The sequence below is a fragment of the Sus scrofa genome, chromosome 1 (genome assembly GCF_000003025.6).
Source record: "Sus scrofa isolate TJ Tabasco breed Duroc chromosome 1, Sscrofa11.1, whole genome shotgun sequence".
NCBI lineage: Eukaryota > Metazoa > Chordata > Mammalia > Artiodactyla > Suidae > Sus > Sus scrofa.
In genome coordinates this window covers 28,906,658-28,924,151 of record NC_010443.5, presented here as the reverse complement: position 1 = coordinate 28,924,151, position 17,494 = coordinate 28,906,658, and the positions used below count along the sequence as shown (strand labels likewise).

The following is a 17,494-nucleotide window of genomic DNA, read 5'->3' as shown; positions in this document are numbered from 1 at the left end:
ACTATTGTGTCCATGCTTCTGTGTGCACCTTGTGAATTTCTGAGGACCCAATTGCAGATACTGATTCTCAGATGCTGCCGAAAGCTCATTTTCCTTTTTTTTCATATTATAACCATCTGTCTCCTTCCTAGGCTGCAGTAACCCATCTCTTGGTGGCTGAACTTTCTACCTTCCATGAAACTACGCTGTGTTGTCTCCTCTTCAGCCTTTTTTCCAAAGATGTATCCAGAATCCACTATGAGTAATTCATTCAACAATAACAAATATTTATCATCATGAATTGGGTCCCCCAAACAGATTCTGAGATGAGAATTTGAGCGAAAATATTTACTTGAGAGGTGCCAAGTTGGTGGGGACTGAAGAATTGATACTGAGAAAAATCAATAAACAATGTATTTGTAAGACAGCTACCTCAGTATCAGAAGTAGTTCCCCCATCTCCTCATTCCCACCCGCCCCCACAATGGAGGACAAGAGAGCCCTAGTATTTATGCAACAAATGTTGAGAATCAGTAATTAAAAGGGGCTCTCTGGCAGGGGGTGGATTATAAATCCTCTCTCGTCAGATGCATAGGTGGATGTAATGCCCTATCATTTCTGGAAAGCATTCTCAAGCTTAGAGATGAAAATATTGGCAGTTGGAATTTGGCCAGAGCAAACGTAAATGGTACAGTCCAAGGGCGGATGGCTGATGGTGTCTGCTTTGTTTGTATGCCTGCTTTATCCCAGGTATCATTCTAAGTGCTGGGAATATAGGCCATAAACAAAATCCAAGCTCATAAATTTTGTATTCTGATTGGGAAGGCAGACAATAAACGAACATGTAACAAAAGGTGTAAGTGCTATTTAAAAAAGAATACTGGTTATGGGAGAAGGAAAGGGGAACTAGTTGAGAAAGGATGGCCAGGGAAAGTCTCTCTGGAAAGTGCTCTTTGAGCAGCAATCTTAGTAAGTGAGGGAGAAAACCCAGTAGGTATCCAGGGGCCAGGAGATCCAGGGAAAGGGAAGAGTAAATGGGAAGACCCAGCGATGAGTGTACATCAGCATGTTCAGGGAAGAGCAAGAAGGCCAGTATTGCTGGCTAGATCACTGGGAGAAAGGAACAGAATAGCAGCCAGTAGAGTCAGAATAGCAGGTAGGAGGGATGTTGTAGGACCTCATAGACCACAGTCAGAACGTGTTATTTCATTGTGTTGTGTCGTGTTGCGTTGTGAGATAAAAAGAAAGTGGAGGCTTTCGAGCAGAAAAGTTAATTGATCTGTGGTGTCACCAATCAATATGGTTGGTCTCTTTTTTTTCTGTTTTGCAGCCTACAATAGTCATGAGGAATATTACTTGGAGGCCAGAGCAGCCTAGCTTTTTTATTGTGCTTATAATCTAACTTCAGAAACACAAGACTAAAAATAGTAAAGCCAACACATGATCACCCATCCATTCATCCATACATTGAGAAAGCCGTTCAGACTTGAGTAGTTCCTACTCCCCAGCCCCCACTGCCAGCTGGGACAGTCTGCTGGCGGGTGTGGCAGCTGGAAGAGAGACGAATGAAGGGGCATAAGGCAAAACGAGAAAGATGAATATGTTATCCAACCTCATCACTGCTCCTTTTCATTTTCCTTTTTTTCCTTTCTTTCTTTTCTTTTCTTCTCTTTGACAATCTACCATAATCAAACATGCCAATATAACATATACTACAGTTCTTGACACATAGAATCTATTCAATAAATGTTGATGGATTACAAACATCCATGTTACTATGCTGGGGGGAGGCAGTAATTACATAAAATTAGCCTAAGTACAAGTTGGCCCCCCAGAAATCACACAAGGGATTTGCTTATGCCCTGGGAAGCGAAGACCAGGGGCCAGAGGTCATCATGGTGAATAAGTTGATTTCCGCTTTGCTATAAGACGAGGCTATTGTGATTGTTGAAAACGGGAGAATCAGGAGATAGAATCTGAACTCCTCCTGTTGCTCCTTCCAATTAAACAAGCAGCACATCAGGAAGCACAAGAAACATTTGGGTCAGAAGATCTGCATCCTGGCAACCTCAGATTTCCATGGGGCAGAATGGAAGATACGGAAAAACTGACTCAAGTCGTCTGTTCCATCTGTGAGAAGACAGAAAGTGTGTGCCCTTGAGACAGAGTTTTTTCCCTGTTCTTTATCATTGAATTAAAGACAGGAAAGCAGAGGAGTTACATCTCTACATCACTGAAGAAGAGCATCCTTTGAGGCACAATATCAGAGGGCGATTTTGTCCATGGCAAAGATGGCGGGAGTTCCCTTGGTGGCTCAGTGGTTAACGAATCCAACTAGGAACCATGAGGTTGCGGGTTCAATCCCTGGCCTGCTCAGTGGGTTAAGGATCTGGCATTGCCATGAGCTGTGGTGTAGGTTGCAGACACAGCTTGGATTTGGCATTGCTTGGCTCTGGTGTAGGCTGGTGGCTGCAGCTCTGATTGGACTCCTAGCCTGGGAACCTCCATATGCCACAGGAGTGGCCATAGAAAAGGCAAAAAGACAAAAAAAAAAAAAAAAAAAAGATGGCTGTCGGGGGCAGGGGGATGGGAGGTAGGCAGCTGTTTTGGCAAAAGAGAAAGGAGAAGCCCCAGAGAGCTTCATGGTACTGCAGCGTCTATGATGCTGGGCAGCTGCCATAGCTGGGGGCCTAGAAACAGGACTGGAGGACCTCAGGTGGCCTTTCTCTCAGACGGAGACTGAAGGGAGCAACATGGGTAATGGGCAGTCAAGACAGCAGCAGTGAGAGAGAAGGAGGCCTTGCCTGTGTGCTCAGGATTTGTAAAGGGAGATGTTTGGGGGACAGAACTCTCCCAAGTAGTTTGCAAAATTCAGACTTTAGAGAAAATCACCTTCTGCCCAGAATGACTAAGAAATTGCATTTGGCTTGAACATCAAGCCTTGAAAGCCAAGAAAGAGAACAATCCTTCTGAATTTAGAACCCTACTGGTTACCAAATGAACAGAAGGAGCAGTGAAGCTGCCTTTGAACTTCCTTAAGTTTTCTTTTACTACTAAAAGGCATACTGACACAGCCTTACCATGAGGAAAAAAAAAAAAAATCAAGAACTCTTCTCTGTTTTTAAAACTTACTGTTCTTAATCTCATTCAGAAACTGCAAGCTTGGGGTATTTTTCCTGGGTTGTGATCTACCTGGTTTCACTAACTGTAGCAAACTTTGCTCAGAATAGAAAGCAGTCCTGCATGACTAGTCCTCAAATTGAGATCCTAATTGTAGATCAAATTGAAGATCATTCTTCAAGTGAGACCATAAGCATAATTTCTTATTTAGAAATTGCAGTTATAACACACTTAAGCTATGAATATTATTTTTTTTGTCTTTGTCTTTTGTCTTTTTAGGGCCACACCCACTGCATATGGAGGTTCCCAGGCTAGGGATCAAATCAGAGCTATAGCCACCGGCTTACACAACAGCCACAGCAATGTGGGATCCAAGCCATGTCTGTGACCTACCTACACCACAGCTCATGGCAACACCAGATCCTTAAGCCACTGAGCAAGGCCAGGGATCCAACCTGCATCCACATGGATGCTAGTCAGATTCATTTCCACTGAGTCATGACAGGAATTCCTAAGGTATGAATATTCTTCACCTACACAACTATCTACTCCTTTTTTGAAGATATTAAGATAGAGATAGAAGTGGAGAAAGAAAAAACGTAAGTATTGGCTTCACAGCCTTTGTGGAGAGTAGAATTTCTACTAGCCACAATAAAATCCTGGCTAGCAATACAATTCAGAAGGCACTGATAATCATTTACTATAGGATGATCATTTCTGAAACTGCCCTGGCTAAACTGTGTGTTTAAGTAGATACAGATATCCATAATTTTTTTTATTTTATTTTTTATTTTATTTTTTGCTTTTTAGGGCCACATCCATGGCATATGGAGTTCCCAGGCTAGGAGTTTAATCAAAGCTACAGCTGCCAGCCTGCCCCACAGCCACAGCCACGCCAGATCTGAGCCGCATCTTCAGCCTACACCACAGCTCATGGCAACACCGGATCCTCAACCCACTGAGCGAGGCCAGAGATTGAACCTGCAACCTCATGGTTCCTAGTCAGATTCATTTCTGCTGCGCCACGACAGGAACTCCTAGATATTCAGAATTTTTCCTTCATCTTTTCATTCTTACAGATGAAAAGCTGAATTATTTTAAGCTATGGCAAAGGCCTCTGTTTCTTTCCCCCAATGAGTTAGAATAAAAAAGGAACTCAACAAAGAAATATAGAGGGAAAAATCTTCAAATGCACTCTTCATATCAAACATAATAAAACTTCCTCACAAAGCCAACTTCCCTCCGAGTTTGTATCATTATTTGTAAAAGATCTCAGATAGCAATAAAACATTTCCTTCTATCAAAATAGCAGGAAAAATAAATATGACCTTTATATGCAAGCAAGAAAACACAAGCAGCTTTTTTTTAATAAAGGGCTGACAATTCTACCTCAAATTTGCAATCATTTTGTTCATTGTTTCCACAATCTTGGAATTACTAGTTTTTTGGGGTTTTGGTTTTGGTTACACCTGTAGCATGTGGAATTTTGGAAGGCCCAGGCTGAGATAGAACTCATGCCACAACAGTGACCCAAGCCATTGCGGTGACAACTCTAGATCCTTAATCCATTGTGCCACAAGAGAACTCTTGAAATTACTAGTTTCATTAGGAATAAGGAAAAGGGATTGGGTGCACATGATCTGGGAGAGTTTAAGAAAAGTAGGAAATGTGATATACATTGACTAACACATACACGTCATTCACACATGGCCGTATGTTAATTCACTTTGTTCTTTATAGTGTCTTCCAGTGTAGAGCTAATGTTTTACTGAACAGCAAGTCCTCATTATTACAGGATAATCTGTCCTGGAAAAAGCTCATTTAAGGTGAATCTACCTAAAACAGGAAATAAAATATCATTTTGTACAGAGTAAACAAAGGCTTGATTATTTTATTTTGAAAAATATATCAAAACTTATAAAACTATTTCTCATATTTAACAGTGTACCAAATAAAATCGTGGCTATGCAGTAATTAATACAGCAAAGAATGACCCAAAGGTTGATTCTTTTTAGGGTAAACTTTTCCGACAAATATGCAGGCTAGCAATGTATACAATTTGCTACTTCTATGATATTTGCAAAAAAGATCACAGTGAGACACTGAAAATTTTTCAAAGCTTTAATTTCTCCAATGCATTGATATTCAAATAAGTCTCTTTGAAATCTCTATTATGTTACCATTCTTGCCCATTAGTTCTTCTTTGGTTATTAATTGAGCCAATTCTACGAGGCCCTCATTTGTCAATAGCTGCCTCTAAACTGAAAGTTCTCCAGCATTACTTCCATTGATTTTATTGACTTTATTTGTCCCAGCTTCACTTTCTAGTCAATATGCATTGTGCTTAATTTATACTATTAGATATTTACAACATCCAGATAGTGATTAAGAGGCTTATCACCAAAGATGCTGATGTGATGGAGCTCTAGGCTGATTTAAGCGGTGCAGGTATCCATAGGGAACATACCGAATTTTGATAACTTCAGCATCCTTATGCAACACCCCTTGCTTTCGAGCATAAAATACCAAAAAATTGGAAAAAAAATTATGTCCTAAATATATGCCTATTACATTTTCAAACAACAGTAAGTAAATATGGAATAAATAAGCACACACTGATTTAGAACACATACTAGTTTATGGAAGTTGGTGTTTATGGACTGAGTTGTGAAAATTTTCAAGACTTAGCCTTTGAAAGCTCTTTATATTGAAATTTCATCAACAAACATACTTTAAAAATAAGACACAAAACTGCTAAAATGAGGTGGGCCTATGGAAAAGAGCCAGGAGATTTAATCAAATGAATGCTTTACTTTTTTATGGCTATTTTCACCCATTTTTAGTTCATTTTATCTTTACTCTGAAGAAGATAGACTCTTTAGAATCATTCTGCATATTTTCATGTCCCAGTAGGAGAGCAGTCTAGGACTGACTATTGGTTTAGCAACAACATTTACTCATTTCTTTTGCTCAGAAAGCACTCACTCAGGCTGTTTGGAAATGGATCAGACCACTTGTGTGCTAGCCATGGCACTCTCACTATACTATATGAGATGTGTACAGAAAATCAGACTAAGTCCCAGAAATCCAATCCTAAAGGATCCTTCTTTTTTTTTTTTTTTGTCTCTTTAGGGCTGCACCCGTGGCATATAGAAGTTCCCAGGCTTCACCCATGAGTCAAATCAGAGCTGGAGCTGTCAGCCTACACCCGTAGCCATAGCAACGCTGGATCTAATCCTTGTCTGAGACCTCATCACAACTCAGGGCAATGCCAGATTCTCAACCTGCTGAGCAAGGCCAGGATCGAACCCACGTCCTCATGGATACTCGTTGGGTTCATTACGCTAAGCCACAACAGTATCTCCTAGAGGAGCATTCTTATCCTAATATGCTGTGACCCTAAGCAATTATTATTTTTACAAGATAAGCAGTATATTAGAGAGCCTAACTTAAGGAGATGCTCCTGGTTAGACCCAGGGCTAGAAACAGTAAAAGATGACTTAAATGATGAGTAAGGGGTATCTCTGTTTCTGAATATGTTTATATAGACAATATGACCTCATGTAGGGCATTGCAAGAAGGAGAAGCTAAAGAGTCCCTGTTTATTGAGGGCCTGTTATGTGTCCAGTTCTTAACACATGCATTTTAATTCATTAACTAGGCAAGTAGAAAATCATCTAACTGCTACTTCCTGGTTTAATTTTGTTTATATATTCCATCTGAAATTTGAGTATGTCTATGTATATGAATTGAGGTAGGATGTCAGGACTTACTTCTTCCAAATCGTTCACTAAATTTTCCAGTAAACTTTATTAACCTTCACCCTTAGATTTAAATTACCCTATTATATCCATAAACAAATAGGACTGACTTCTGGGCTATGTAGTCTATTCTATTGTTCTTTATGTCCACTTTAATATTAACATCATACTATTTTCATTAGTAAAGCTTTAGGTTTTCACATATAGTATGTAATTAAATACTCTGCATATTTTGTAGTTTATAGTTATCTTCCAGAGAAATTTTAAAATTAAACTCATTAAAAATTCTGGTAATATTTATTTGGGATTGCATTAAACTTATATATTAATTAGGTTAGAATTAAAGTTTTTTTAACAGTATTAAGTCTTCCCATCTAAGAACATGATCTATCTCTCCATTTTTTTTTCAAGCCTTCTGTCACAACCTTAAGAAGAGTTTGATTATACACTTCATATGAACTCATGCATTTATTATTATTGTTATTGTTATTATTACTTTATAACTTTATTATCTATGAATAAGGTTTTTTCCTTTTACATTTTTTTTGTTTTGTCTTTATTCCTTTTACATTATTGCCAATACATAGCATACCATTTTTTTTATGATTTTTTTTATTTTCCCACTGTACAGCAAGGGGATCAGGTTATACTTTCATGTATACATTACAATTACATTTTTTCCCCCACCATTTGTTCTGTTGCAACATGAGTATCTAGACAAAGTTCTCAATGCTATTCAGCAGGATCTCCTTGTAAATCTATTCTAAGTTGTGTCTGATAAGCCCAAGCTCCTGATCCCTCCCACTCCCTCCCCCTCCCATCAGGCAGCCACAGTCTCTTTTCCATGTCCATGATTTTCTTTTCTGAGGAGATGTTCATTCGTGCTAGATATTAGATTCCAGTTATAAGTGATATCATATGGTATTTGTCTTTGTTTTTCTGGCTCATTTCACTCAGGATGAGATTCTCTAGTTCCATCCATGTTGCTGCAAATGGCATTATGTCATTTTTTTATGGCTGAGTAGTATTCCATTGTGTATATATACCACATCTTCCGAATCCATCATCTGTCGATGGACATTTGGGTTGTTTCCATGTCCTGGCTATTGTGAATAGTGCTGCAGTGAACATAGCATACCATTTTTATAACTTAATATTGTACCTGGCCACTTTGGATTCAGATATTACAGTTTATTGATTCTTTTTAAATTTCCTGTGTAGGAATCATATTTTCTGTGAGTGGAAATTTTACCCTTTTTTTTTGCATTCCATAAATTTTTATTGAGAGCTTATGTATCAGGTTATGTCTAATAGGGGCAGACAGACATAAAAAAATAAAATCACAAAACCTGCCCTCAAGGAATTTGCATACCTGGAAATCAGTATAGGTAAGATAAAGGTAGGGAGGTGTGAACACTGGTCCTTGATGGGTTTCCCAATATTGAATAACTGCAACTCTGCATCTTTCCCTTTTCCCTTTTAACATTTACATTTTCAATTCCTTAGTATATTTTTCAGGGCCCTCAATGCATATTAAATGGTCATAGTTTAAAACAAACACTTGTCTTTGTGAGAATTCTAATATTTCACCATAAGAATGTTTGGCTATAAGTTCTCAGTAAAGTCTTAGGTTATTAAGATTTATGTTTTTGTGAGTTTTTCATTATCAGTAAATTGTTTTATACCTGTCAAGATAATTATACATGTTTTCTCTTTATGGTTTGGGTCTTAACAGTAAGAGGTTTTTAACATTACTACTAAGGAAGTTTATAACTCATACTTTTTCTTTTTCCACAGCTCTAAGTTTAGGAAAATAATTGGAATAGGCTGTGTATCTTGAAGAGGCTAAAGGGGAAAATATACTGAATAAGCTGCACTGTCCTTTACCGTGCCAGGTAGCTTAGTACGGATTGACTTCCACCAAGACTGATGATACACCTAAGGCTGATGACACGGTCCCTCACAAATATACACTTTAATCTGTAGGAAAATTGCCACAGCCACGGAAAAATAAGACTGGGCTTGGAGGGTGTCAGTTGAACTTCTAGGGGTTCTTATGGGGCTCTAACTCTTTTGGACTTACTATCTGCAAATGTGCATCTGCCAGTGTCCTCTGTCTGTTGTTGGAGAATGCTACTGGCCTCTTTGCTGTGTATACTGATTGCAATGACTTCCTTCTGTAGCTTCTAGATAACTAAATTTTCATGATTTATCAGGAGGTGTCTTTGTTTTCTCAGTCAATTCGATCTTACTATTGCCATTTATCAATTTGGTAGATGTAAGATCTTTTAATCTAATAAGTTATGTGAATTCTTTTTCTAATATTAAGTGATTCTTGCATTGCTGGAATACAGTCCACTAGTTTCAAGATTTAAGTTTTTTTCATATACTACTGGAACCAAATATATTCAAGAATGTGTTACATGGTAAAGGTTACTTCTCAATTCAGTGTGGAAAAGATGGGCTTCTTCAATACATGGTGTTGTAAAAAGAAGAAAAATATTAAATTGGATTAATCTTTTACACAGTACATAAAAGGTGCTCTACAAATGTGCCAATGATTAAATGTACACTGTGATATAAGAGGGTAATGAATGGTTGGCAGTCCAAGTGACCTGGCAGTTAAGGATACAGCGTTGTCACTGCTGCGGCTGGGGTTTGATCCCTGGTTCAAGAACTTCCGCATGCTGTGGGTGTGGCCAAAAAAAAAAAAAAAAAGGAAGAGAGACGGTAAAGGTACAAGGAGAAAATTTCAGTGCATTCCTTTATAATTTGGGGATAGAAAAAGCCTTTTTAAACCTCAACTTTTCTAAAGCCTAAGTCTCAAAATACAAAAACCAAGGATAAGAAAAATATTGATAAAGTAGACTACATAAAAATGGAAAAGTTCTACATGGCAAAAGATATTAGGGGCAAATCTAAAATTAAATGAGAAATTGAGATAAAGCATTTGAAATTCACAGCAGGAGCAATACTTTAAATATACTTTCTCTAATCCTTTAAAAGCCTCTAGAAATTGAAAAAAAAGATTAGAAATCTACAGGAAAATGTACAGTTCGTGGAAGAGGAAATACAAAGGGTCCTAACATACGAAGTGATGTTCAACTTTCTCTTAATAAGAGAAGTGCTCATTGAACTACTCTAAGATCATACTGCTCACCTACCAAATTAGCAAAGCTCCCAACAGCGAGTTGAGGAAGAAAGTCTGCTCCTGTAACACAGGTAGGCATGCAAAATGGAGTAAACTCCATGAAGGACAGTTTGGTTAGACCTGACAAAATGCAATTTGCCTTTTATTGCTACAACTTTTCCCTACAAATATGCCTGCTTGTATGCAAAATGCTTTATATACAAGGTTATTCATTGCTATTGTTTTTTACAAGAAAAATTTTACACAGGGCAAAGGGAACCCAAGTGTCTATCAAAAGAGAACTACTAAAATAAATTCTGGTAAACCCAGACATCAGAATAGGAGGCACCATTATAAAAGCAAGTGAAGAAACTTACCTTGCACTGATGTGGAAAGATCTTTAGACTACATTGGGTTTTTTTCTTTTTTTTCTTTTTTTTTTTTTTTTGGTATTTTTGCCATTTCTTGGGCCACTCTCACGACATATGGAGGTTCCCAGTCTAGGGGTCTAATCGGAGCTGTAGCCACCCACCTATGCCAGAGCCACAGCAACTCGGGATCCCAGCCGTGTCTGCAACCTACACCACAGGTCATGGCAACGCCAGATCCTAAGCCGCTGAGCAAGGCCAGGGATCAAATCCACAACCTCATGGTTCCTTGTCAGATTCGTTAACCACTGCGCCAAGATGGGAACTCCTAGACTACATTGTTAAGTGAAAAACAAGCAGATCGAAGAAACATACATTATGCTAGCTATAATGCTATTAATCACTAAAGAGATAATCGCGGTCACAGCAATGATTCTCAAAGTGTGGCCTGAGGACCCCAAGATCATTTCAAGGGCCCACAGGGTCAAACTACTTTCATGACAATACTAAAAATTTATATGTTCAATTTTGGCACTTTCTAAAATTTATAAAAACACATTAGCGAAAACTCCAGGAATAAAAGCAGGCTTGGACTTAACTGATTCAGATCGTCTGGCTGACATTTTTCTGGCTCTGTCACTTGTGCTGTGCCATTATCAATGGCATTTAGGTCAGGCTGTGAAGAAATGAATAAACACTGCCTGGCAACACTACGGAAACAGACCACAATGGCAGACCACTTGCTTTCTAAGTCTCGTCCTTTCCACAAAGAAATTTACAAAAAGAAAAAGAGCGTCACAAGATAAATATCCCCGAAAGGCCGAGTCCAAAAAATGGCTGTCTATATTAAACTCTTCTTTCCTCTTAAGACTTATAGTGGTAAAAGTAAACTAGACAATTGAGATAAGTTCTAGGTCATAATAAAATTTTTAGTGGGTAACTTATTCTTTCTTAACAAGTAAGTACAGACGTACTAAACACAGGATTTGTGGTCATAGCTGTATGGCTGGGGACCAGATGCTTGGTCACAAGGGAAATTGAATGAGAATGGAAAGCCACCTCTACTATTAAAAATTCAAAAACATATGGCATTTGCTGTTTATAAAATATTTCTTCTTGTGTAAAACGTTTCTGAACCATGGTCTCCGGGGCACACACTCTGAGCTGTTTTTTCCTGGAGTAGTGTTTCATTTGCACACACTAACCCACATTTTCTTCTGTGATTCTCCATATGACTAATGAAGCATAGCTCTGAGGTTTATGATTTAGGGGAATATATGTGGCCATGGAGTACATAGCCCTGACTGGACCCATGCCTTTTTTATAAACATGTTCTCACACAATTGGCTGTCCATTCTCCATTTTCCTCTGTTCTTTTTCATTTTGATTTTTAAAGGTGATCTATTCAACTGTAATTGAGTAAGAAAACTGTGTTTTCGACACTGGCTCTTGGACTTGCACCTTCAATAAAAAGGTATAGGCTATTAGTTCTTCAGATTCTGTCCAAGCTTTTCCCCAAGGGATAGTTCCAAGCCTCATCACTTCATGCTGGGCCAGTTTTTCAGCTACCTGCAAGGCCCAGCTGTCTAAGGCTACACAATTAAAGAGATACTGCACGACATGCCCTGAGAATGTTTTTCCCTTCCTGCTCACATTCATTTAACTTATCCATCCTCATATAACATTTCCTTAAGTAGACAGATTATATATCTATTTACTTGTATATACCAGTAAAATGAGTGCAATGGGTACGAAAGCAGTTTAGGTTCTGAGTGTGTTTATTTGCAATACAGTGAAACACTTGAAGTGTAAATATATTTCAAACTTAGAAATGAATATATAAAACTTTTAAGGGTATATTAAAATCTTATTTGTATTTATTTATTTATTTTTTGTCTCTTGTCTTCTTAGGGCCACACCCACAGCATATGGAGGCTCTCAGGCTAGGGGTCCAATTGGAGCTGTAGCTACTGGCCTATGCCACAGCCACAGCAACTCGGGACCTGAGCTGTGTCTTCGACCTACACCACAGCTCACAAGGCCAGGGATCAAACCCTAATGGTTCCTTATGGATACTAGTCAGGTTCATTAACCACTGAGCCACAGTGGGTATTCCTTACTTGTATTTCTTTATCTAAAAATCAATAAGTACAATAAACACAAAAGCTAATGGTTTCCAAAAATTGTAGCCTCAATTAGTCCCTTTCACAAGCGGAATGATCAAATTACTGCAAACACCTTGGATTTCACTGAAGGCCACATATCAGATTTAAATCATGTTTCAATTTCCAAAATCCTTCCATTTTTTAGCTGCTTTGTGGAATCTAGGTTTAGTGGGGTGTTGTTTTGTTTTTGTTTTTGTTTTGGAAAAATTTCTTTTTAGACATGGTTCTAGAAAAGGTATTTAAACTGCCAACACATCTTGCATATTTGTCTGAATAGCTTAGTCAAGATTGGTTTTATAATGTGACCAAATGATGGAAGTTTTTGAATGACACCAAAGTTTGCTGGAGGTGATTAAATTTTCAGGATGAATATGAACAACACATTTACAAAATGTGTCAACTGATCACAGGGAATCCCAAAGACTCGAGAACAAGAAAATACAAACCAAAAATAAAATAATCAAATGTGCTAAAGCTTATTGTACAGTAGTAAGAATGATATCCTGAAACTTTCATGTTTATAGTTTACTTGGATCATCATCCTATGATCCTTGGATGTCACCTTTTCCAGGAAGCCTTCTGTAGATCCTCTAGTTCCTTTTTTTTTTTTTCAGCCCTTCCTTACTCATCAGTAACTGACAGCAGAGAGTGTTGGTAGAATGTGTGCATATTAAGAAGTGAAATAAAAACAGTTAATTCCGTGAAAGAAACATTTCAACTGTTAAAATGAAAAGCGTACAGATAAAGTACAAAATACAAGTTGTGCAATTTCAGTAATTATGTATGTACAATTAGTGCTCTTAAATTTGCATTTAAGACTAGCCATACACAAAATAAAGGTGAGTGGCATGATTCATGCTAATAATTTCAATTTTTAATTTTTCTTTACTTAAAATACTACATTAGACATTTAAAGACACTGTAACTGGAGAGAGGAACCCTAGAAGAAAGAAGAACCTTTAACAGCACTTTTTCCTGATTTTTGAACTTTTTCTGCTTTTTCATTTTGTACTGAGCCCCACAGATTATGGAGTGTTGGTTATAACGATACATCAAACAGGATCCCTTGAAGTCTGGAAAAGTTCAACATCTTCCAGACTGTCTGCTCTATAGAGAGATGACAGATAGATGGATGATAATAAATAGATAAATAGATAGGTAAAATATTGTTTATTTTGTTAAAGCACCCACTGTGTAAATATTTCTGAAGTATGAATACCTGGTTCATCACTTCCTTAGAATCTGCTTACCACCATTCACTGCCTCCGTGTTGTTTATAGTTTTAGGACTAGGAGTTTTGAATTTCTTTTTAATACTGCACCTAATACTGGCCTTTCTCAGGGGCATTTCTGCTCTGGTGCGCGGTGTGCTTGATGACCTTTAGGGGAAGATCAGGTGGTTCCTCTGTTCTTCACACTTGGGAAGGAAAGACCTGCTTGTAAAATACAACAAATGTTTCCTGGATTGAAGCCAATTTATTTTTGATCTTCATTTGATCTTTATTTCACCTAATCCTTTTCTTTGTGTGATTTCCATTTGTTGATATGCCAAAATTCTGCCAACTAGTTTCCGTCTTCAAAAAAAAAAAAAAAACCCTCAATTTCTGTCATTTAATTTAATATTTAGATTTATTTGCCAAACATAAATTAAATTCTCTCTGTTCTAACGTCAACCCCTAATCAGGTCAGAAGCATATCTTTTGTCTTGGCGATCGATCGACTCACCTATAGGCTTATTGTGCCATTCCATTAAAGGACTGTCATAGATTGATCTTTGTGGCTATGTTTAATTGGGGGGAAGAAGGGAGAAAGGATTCTTTTTCCAGTTATTTATTTTCACAAGAGAATATGTTCAAGTCACTGTGGTCAAATCTATAGAGTACCAATTATCTCTAAGTAATGTTTCTAATACACTCAGCTTTCATTGGAGTTGCCCATATAAAGTGGATGACCCCCCCCCAAATGCCTTTAGTCTCAATTCAAAGACATGATACAAGGACTTATTTGATCCATTCCATAGATTATGTCACAGTCTATTCTTGTTAATCTAGAGTTATGGCAATTTGTGCATTCTCCTGTTGCAAATAATCTGTAGGCAAGACGAAAGTCCTCCTGCAAAGCTTTACTAAACTGTAGACCTGCTAAGAGAAACCTTCTTTTTCCAGATGAAACTCTATTCAGAGGGCTGGGCAAAGCAAACTGAAGCACCAATTAGCACTGTTAGCTCAGCATTTTCAACATGCAAGTTTGCTTCCAAAAACCTCCCTTTGAGCCTGAGTTTGCAAGAGGTTCAGATCTCCTGAGTTTCACTTTGAGTGTCAAGTTCAAGCAGAACCCCAGAGTAACTCAAAGCAAAACCCACTTTGGACCCTTTGAGTTTCACCTGGCTTCTACCTGAAAGAACTTCACAGTGTTCCCTTAAAACTTGGCCCAAGTTTGCATGCAATTCAACTGAAATCCAATTCATCATTACTGAAAGGTTTGCAAACCTCCATAAAATGAGGTGTGAACCTGGTATGACCTCTGGGTATCTAAGGAAGATTACCAGAGTTGCCAACAAACTTAAACAGAACTGTTAAAAACTGGTGAAGAATCTACATGTTATATTTTAAACAATAATTCACCTCCAAGAAATCTATGAATCACATATAATTGGCCCTAAGAGATGAGTTATTTCTGCTTAGTAAAATTATTATTTTTTCATCTCTGGATAGTCTTTAAATAGGAAGGATGTTGGTTAATTGATGAGAAATTAGGTGGCTACTATTACATGCTGTTTTCATCTCATCAACACATAGAGTAAATAACGAGTTTAGGCACGTTATTAACCATTGGCTAGAAAGTGGCCCCAGGAATCTACATTTTTCTAATGGCAAACTGTTGAGATAATTCAATATCTTAGCGCAACACAATGGGTTGGAACAACCTGTCACAGAAGACAAACTTCCACTTTTTCCACTGGAGATAAAACTGTGCTTATTCTTTTCTTTGTTCCACAGGCAGAGTTTCTTCCCTGGCTCATCTCTGCCTTGCCCTCCACCCTCTTCTCTCACCACAAAGACCTCTTGTATCTTCCTGATAATCCTCATTCATTCTCCCTCCTCTAATCATTTCCCCTCTTCCCCTTCAAGCCACATTTCCCTCCTTTATTCTCCAACCTCCCACCCATCCCCCTCAGTTCTTCATCTGCTTCTTTTCTTCAGCTTTCTGATGGAACTTTTCGACCAGCTTCCCACGGCACCTGTTTTACGACAGTGTTGTAAATGGGCTTCTGATACCCCCTCCACCATTCCTGTACATGGGCAAGTCTTCCTAATTCTAGCCCAGCGCACCCTTTGTTCTTTGCACTGGGGTTTTCCGAACTCGAGAGGGGAGGTTGTATGACTATACTCAGACCCTGCCACTGAGCAACACTTTGCAGCATCTGTGGATGACAGAGTGACTTTATTCCATCAACTTAATCACTAACAGGAAAAATAAAAAAATAATGTATAGCGGGGAAAAAAAATGTGGATTTGAGAGTCAAAAAGAGCTGGATTTGAATTGCATCTCTGTGGCAGCAACCTTGAACAACTGACCTACACTCTTGGAGCTCTGGCTACATCTCTAGTGAAATGAGGACACTAATATCTACCTTGAAACACTAAAAAAATAAATGAAATAATGCATTATTGAGACCCTGTTCGTATTAATTCTTTACCATCAAGAGGTTCCTTAAGAGAAGATGGTGCATCTTAATCTTAGGTATAAGCCAGAATAGTTTAGTGGAAAATTAGTTTATTTTTAGCCTTTTCATATAACTTCCCCATTTAATGTCCTAAACAACGTGTGTTTTCTCTTTGAGGCACAAACGACACCAGTCTCAAAGAACCCTATTTTTTTTCATTTGGGAAGAACATTCCAAAATGTGCATTTTGCTAGAGCTAGGGTGATTTCACGCTATCTGCTTGGGTTAGAGCACCTGTCTAGCAAAGGAGAATCTTATGAAAAATAGCATACTCATAACTTGTATTTGTACATTAACTTCCAAAGAAAACATTCGTTGTTAAATATTATCTTTAAAGAAAACCAAATTAAAACTTATTTGTGCGAGTTTGAGTCGCGGTGCCGCGAAGGAGCAGTCGGCAGGATCTCGTTTGGTGTCTGACCAGTCCTTTCTCTGCCTTGTTTGTTTGAGCTTCAGCAGAAACTTGCAGTAAGGCTTGGAAGGACTTTGGAAAGTCCAAGACAAAGGCGGGTTCCCGCTCTCAGAGAGCAAGTTTGCAGTTTCCTGTGGGCCATATTCATTGACCTCTGAAATCTCAGACGACCAGCCATGGATGCATGGGTGCGACTGCCTCTGTGTACAGTGCAGACATCCTGAAGAACATCACTCCAGAGGTATTTGAATTGGCAGGAAACGCATCAAAAAATCTGAAGGTAATGTGTATTACTCCTCATCACTTGCAACTGGCTATTCGTGGGAAAGTGTTGGATTATCTCATCAAGGCTACAGTTGCTGGTGGTGGTGTCATTCCACACATCCACAAATCTCTGGGGAGAAAGGACAACAGAAGTCTGCCTAAAGGATGCCTGGATTGCTTATTATCTCAGGACTCTAATTACTCTAACAGCTTGGTGATTGCAGTGGACCGTATCTCTGTAAATTACACAATTTTGCGTTTTGGAATTCCATTTGAATAAGTTGGAAGTTTAATTAGCTTTCCAGCCAGCCAAATTTCTGCATGTGAGTCTTAAACACTTTAAGTGTTACTGTGGCTTCAAAGAAGCTATTGATTCTGAAGCAGGGAGTTTTGATTGAGTTGCCTGTTTTTTAAAAAATTTTGGATTTTAATTGTGATGCAGAAGTTATAATGGCAAACATTTGGTTTTGTACAGATATTGTTTACACTTTGATGGATAAGCTCAAGAAAGGTCGTATCCAAACAAAACAAAACAAAGCAAAACTTAATAGTGCTAATAATTGTAAAAAT

At 38.2% G+C, this 17,494-nt stretch overlaps 1 pseudogene; it reads left to right on the top strand.

Annotated features, from left to right (window-relative positions):
- LOC100152021 lies at positions 1,029 to 17,086 on the top strand (annotated as a pseudogene).